This window comes from Cygnus olor, chromosome 3, assembly GCF_009769625.2.
Source record: "Cygnus olor isolate bCygOlo1 chromosome 3, bCygOlo1.pri.v2, whole genome shotgun sequence".
NCBI classification, from domain to species: domain Eukaryota; kingdom Metazoa; phylum Chordata; class Aves; order Anseriformes; family Anatidae; genus Cygnus; species Cygnus olor.
This window is the reverse complement of record NC_049171.1, coordinates 65,862,650-65,868,915: the sequence shown is the minus strand read 5'-3', so window position 1 is coordinate 65,868,915 and position 6,266 is coordinate 65,862,650.

The following is a 6,266-nucleotide window of genomic DNA, read 5'->3' as shown; positions in this document are numbered from 1 at the left end:
TTAAGTACTTTAAAAAGTAAGTTCCTGCTTGTGATATCCATGTCTGCCCCTGTATTTTGAAGAAGATAGCAAAGACCACCTAAATACTACCACTTAAATGCTAGCTCCTGAGCATGCACATGCTTCCCCTGAGATAATACCTTAGGTTTCCACAAAAACAGCAGTGTTACCTGTCTACACTCAAGTAAATTAAGGTCAGTCATCTGCTTAACAGCAATAGTGTAGGGTGGGAAAGATCTTGGTATCTCTAGTGCACACATATGCCCTGCCTGGTCTAACTCTTTTTTTCCCCACTTATAAAGATGATGGTGATGTTTCTCTACCTTTCAGAGCTGTTGCCACAACTGATGCTGTAAAACACTATTGTGTGATGCTCAGATAGAACTATGGATACTGGCTAAGTAATAATAACCATAAAATAAACATTTTCCCAATATCTTTTCAGCCAAGAAAGAGGAAGGCAGGTAAAGCCCTTGGAGCTTGTCTTTTCAGTTCCTTGCAAGGGCCCAAATAGCAGAACTGTCAAGTAACTTCTTGGCTTCTGTACCTCAAGAAAAATATGCTCACGTGTCAATACACAGACCTACCACACGGGAGGTCACAGGAGGGATTTTAACATGGATCATTAGTGGCATTGTAAAGTTTTCATATGAGTAGAGTAATATGTTTAATGGTACTCCAAAGGATCCATTATGCTCCACCAGTACAAATTCACTTTTTACACAAAGGTTTGGCATGATTAATGATCTGTTATGGTCTATTGATTAAATATTACCTGTTACAGAATTGCTTAAATACATATTTACAAGATAAACTGGAACAGCTCACACTCATTACAGTCTTTGTGGTAATTAATAGGAATGTTATGTAAATACACATTTAAGTGATTTATATAATAGGGCTCCAAATAAGCTGTTACAATCTATCTTGCTGTAATGAATTAGCTCCTTTACAGTAGGTAGGTATCTGACCTCTACTGGAGTATGAAAGACCTGCTTATGTGTCTCACTTCTCTTTTCCGGCTTCAACAGCAAACTATTCCTGAACAAGTTGCTATGACAGAACTCAAAGAGCAAAAGAAAAGTGCACATGATGCAGTGGTAGTAGTAAAACAGGTCCTAAAAATCTCTGTAGTCAGCTCAGCTAAGGAATGAATGAACACCACTTTGACTGACTCACCTCCACCAGCAAAGGGCCCAGGAAGGCAGCAGGAAAGATTAAACCCACAAAGACTGAGGAATGTGAGGACCATTGCACCAGCCTGGACCTGGGAACTGGCCTGGACCTAGAAACCTGACAGAGGCAAGCTGCAAATCCTCTGCAGTGCTGATGCTCACAGTGCCCAAGTGTGGGAGAGCCTCCACTGCTCTCTCTTGGTTAGTGCCTAACCCACAGACAGCTAGTTCACACAGTGCTTCCCAGGAATGGCAATGCAGAAACCGTCTTTGGTCTGGGACTTACTATGGGGATTTCCAGTCATCCGCCCAAAAAGGAAATTTGAGGAAACTGTTAGACATCACAGAGTAGATGCTGGAATTCATTTTTAGCTGTAGCACTTGTCTTCAGTGACAGTTATAGTTCATTGTCACTCTCTACATTTTCAGTTTCCCAGAAAAAATATTAAGTTACTTCTACTAATTGTGGAGTGTCTTCTTCACTTCAGTTTTGGAACAGTCAGACATGCAATGAGATAACCAGGCTCTCAGTTACATTCATGGCTTCTTAGGACAATCTTTTTTGTGTTTTGTTCAAGAAAGGGATAATAATTATCTATTCTAAGAATTCTTATTACATTTCATGCTTTCCCCTTCAAAATGTTGCCCCGGCACATACTCCACACAAAGAAGTTAAGCTTTCTCTGACCTCACGGAGTGCAGACAAAGGCCTGATTCAGCTATTATTTACCTTGATGAGGCTATCTTTCATATGTTATTCAACTTACTGGGCAGTGACTGGAACAAAATCATGAACATTATTTCCTAATGGAAATTGGACTTGGTGGGTCATTAGACACTCTATGCAGCTACAGGATTCAGAGGCACAGGGGATGAAGCATAAGCATGTTTCGGCATAACAGAGGCACCCCCTGAGCCCCAAGACAGTGAACTGAGGCCAGTTAGCTGCATGATAATATGGAAGAAGACCCTCAGAAGGCCCAAACATCTCAGGGCGTGCAGCAGAGCGAGCCCTGGTTCATTTCTGCCTAACGAGGAGAAAGGAAAGGCGAGCGACATATGACCACAAGCATTCACCAGCTGCTGGGCTGTGGGTGCAGGAGCACCGACGAGGCTGGCTGCTGTCCCAGGGCCACAGATGCAGCTCTTGGAGCAGCTCTGACAGAGGTGAGGGTGGTCCTCCCTGCAGCCACTTCTGCGCTCATCTCAGCTAACCCTGGTGGGGGCAGCTCGGAGCCCTCAGCCGGTAGGCAGGCACTAATGAAATCCATTAAACTGTCAACATTTAGGGAACACTGTTTTACAAAACCACTTAAACATACCATGCAACAGACAGCTGAATTAGGCCTGTCTGCCTGTGTGGAGTCAGAAAGAGCCATGTTACTCTTCAGGGGATTGGAAACTACTTTACAGAGCAGAGTCCTGATTTTTTCATTTTATTTTTAGCAATTATTCAAATGTACTTAAAATGGACAAGTACATTTTCACTCACTTCATAGTAAAAAAAAAAAAAAAGAAAATCCTTCAACCAGTATGTCCCAAAAAGAAAGAAAAACCCAAGCCACTGCTACCAAATGGGTTTTGAAAGGTGGTTTGAAAGGGTGGAAAGATATCATCAAAGAGGGTGAATGCACGCATGCCATTGAAGCTACAGCAGCAGAGTCTTTTCTGATGCACTGAGAGAGGTCAGAGCCTATTGCAGGTAGCAGACAGCAGCGTAGCAAGCCGGCGTGCAGGAAAAGTGAGTCAGAATCCCAGGGCCCCAGGCCACTGGCAGCTGCTGTGTGTGTGTGTGTCACAGTGACAGAAATGACAAACCTAGTCACAGGAGAGAGAGCAGAGCAGCCCAACTCACTTTGCAAGAAGCCCCTGCAGGGAGAGCGGCAGTGTGCGACCAGCATGAGCTGCAGAAGGAGCAGTCCACCCGCCTCCTTCTTTGCTGGTGGTGAGGGACTGCCACTCGACCAAGAGGTCACTTCCCGTAGATTTTTGAGGTGTGGAAAATTATTTGGAGCGTAAAGGGCAAAAGGTGGAAGAAGTACTCGCTACCTTTCCAGTTTCTACCCAGCAAGGTCTGGATTTATCAGATCCGCTTTCTGAATGTCTTAAAGGAAGCTAGTTTCCCAGAGGCTGTCTTGTGGTCATCTCTTACTGAAAGATCGGGGCAGGGAGGACAGCGGGTTAAGCAGTATCTGGCAAAAAAAAAAAAAAATAGCTACAATGGGTGTCCCAAAAGAAATAATGGGTCTATTTCCATTCCCAGTCTCCAAATGCACTTAGTCTTTCAGACCTTCACTTCTGTGACATCATTGTTGTCTGCACAGCAATGAGCAGTGATGTCACAGGACAAGCATTAAAGGACAAGCATCTGCAGAGACATAAAATAAATAGTCAAAGCAGGTAAACACTGCAAAAAACACACAACCAATTTTCATGCAAATTTCCTCAGTTATAACAAATGAACGAAGGGGGAAAGCAGAAAAATAAATGATATACCTGCACGATTGGTCCTAAATAGAATGTTTTTCAAAGCTCACCAAGAGACATCACCGACTCTTTAACGTTTGCTTTTCCACTAATTTGTATCCTGTCAATTTACAAGCTATTTCAAACACCACCTTTATTTAATAAAAATGCAAAACACAATGCGGAATTTATGTAAACAAGGTTGGCGAAATATCTTTGTAGGACATTCCGGAAGGAGTAAGGAAATGAATGAATTAATGAATGAACATTTTAGTAGTTCAGTGTAACTGGAATATTGCCTAGCTGAAACAGTAGGCCTGACATTTAGTTACCATATAAATATCCATAGAAGAGGACTTTGACACGGTAAAACTATCTTAAATCCACTCTGGTGGGAAGCCACTGGCCTCCTAGACCTTTAAAAATATATGTTGCAATGGCAATACTAATTATTATTATTGAACAGCAACATAAACAAAATACTTTTCACTCAAAAATCATTAAGCGTTTGACAAAAATTATGGATCATTATTCTCAGGGTATGAGTAGAAGATTAAGGTCTAGATTTGAAAAGTGTCTACCAATTTAAAATGTCTTACGCAAGTTAACATTTAAAGCTAAAATGACCTGACTGGTCACAAGGCTTCTTGGAGTACAATAGAGAAAGAAGGAAAATTGGATTTTCTCCATGATGGATGAGCCTAGGAAAGCCCCATGGGAATTATTGCCTTGTGTTTTTCAAAAGATTTGCTTTTTGATTTCATGATGGTGGACAAAGGAAGACTATTCAAAGAACCTGCTTCCGTTCTCCGGCTGGTTAAGCTGTCCACAAGACTACAGAGCCCCATTATTTGTGTCCCCAAACCGATTCTTTTGCTGGATTGAAGTCAGCCCCAGCTGACTGCAGTCAGCAGCCATTTAAACCAAAGAATCCCTTCTACAAATATATCATGGCCACACATGATGTTCTTGGAGATATAAAATTGACAAAGAAACAATACTTTTATGTTATAGAGGTCAAAGGTACATTAAATGTACATGAATGGGTGTATTATAGACCATTTTAAGCATTATTTAAAAAAAAAAAACAACTTGCTGGACACTATAGGAACTGATCAGTCATTTATAGAAATGGCTACTAGTCATTTACTAACCCTTTATTAACTTTCTCCATGTAAAGCCCCAATATAAGCTGTAGCTTATGCAGTCTCAAATTAAAAAAAAAATAAATCAAAAAATCTGTTCCCAGCTCCATATTTAATAAGCAAAAGGTCTTGTTTTCCAGATTGCTGAGTAGTCTGTAATTCTCTTCACTTCACTGGGAGCTGTTGTAGACTCAGCATTTTCCAAAGCAGGCTAATTATTTAGTTGCCCAAACATGATAAAAGAAAACTAACTCACAGCTAACTATAAAAAAGTAACCATCTTGCAAAAAGTGGCCAAATTCTGGTTGGAATTCACAGGAGAAGGGAAATAAGAGACCAAGATCTCTGAGGACAATGGGTATGTTCCAGCGTGTTATCAAGACATAGCAGTTGGGTTGGCAAATAAATTAGCTAGCGTTACTGAGCTCTGCATTGCCACAGCCAGACTACTCCCTGCACCTGTGCTAACTGCTTTAAAGCCACTTCAGGTTTCTCCCCGTGCTGCTGCTACCTGCCAGTGCAGCACACTCAGCGAGAAAGCATTAGCACCATTGAAGAGGCTGCTTGTCTCAAAAAGAACAGAAACGGGAGACCACTTTTTCTCCCTCCCACAGCTGCTGGTGCTACACAGGGGGTACATAGCTTAACTTTTTAAAGACCTCAGGATAGTCTCAGTTTCCTTCCCCATCACACCTGTAAGCTGTCTTTCTCCTTCACATATAAAATATCTTCATCTATAACCTGTATTATGCATTTGTATGTCACTCATTTTAGGAGGAAGAAATTGGCTCCTAAGCAGGGATGAACACATTTCTGAGATAGAATTTTCATAGCAAAATTCTTGAAAGCCATGAAAGGATGTAAGAATCCAAGTTGTAGTGGCCTTTGGGTTACTCTTGAGACAGATACTCAAAAGAGCTCAAATCTCAGACACTACAATAAGAGTCAGGTTTCTAATAAAGCTCAATATGCTGAGCTCATTTGAAAAAATCCTCATTTAATTCAGTGCCTAAATCAGAGTCCAGGTCTTTTAGAGAGACAATACCTATCCACCAAGGAATTCAGCAAGTTAACTGCTGGATGTCCATAAACACAGAGGATATCACAAGCTGTGTCACATATGGACCATCTACCTACACAGTACTGGAAAAAAATACGGAACATATTTAGTGGATGAGGGACACCCACTCTTCATTTTGGGGGGAGGGGGTTGGGAAGAGTTGAGTCTGAAGGAAATAAATGACCACATCATCTTGCTTCACCTTACATCCAAAGTGTCTGCAGCCCGAGAAAATTCTGAAAATTCTTGCTGAAGCACACAAAGAGTCAGTTTTAAAGTGCCCTTTAAAGTGGAAGCCCTCTGTATTGTCTTAAAAAATAAGTGCAGTGAAGTTCCAGAAGCTTTTCTCAGACATAGGCATTTTGTTTCCTCATTTCGTAACTATTTTAGCACTGAGAGGGCTGAGTAAAGTGAGAAACG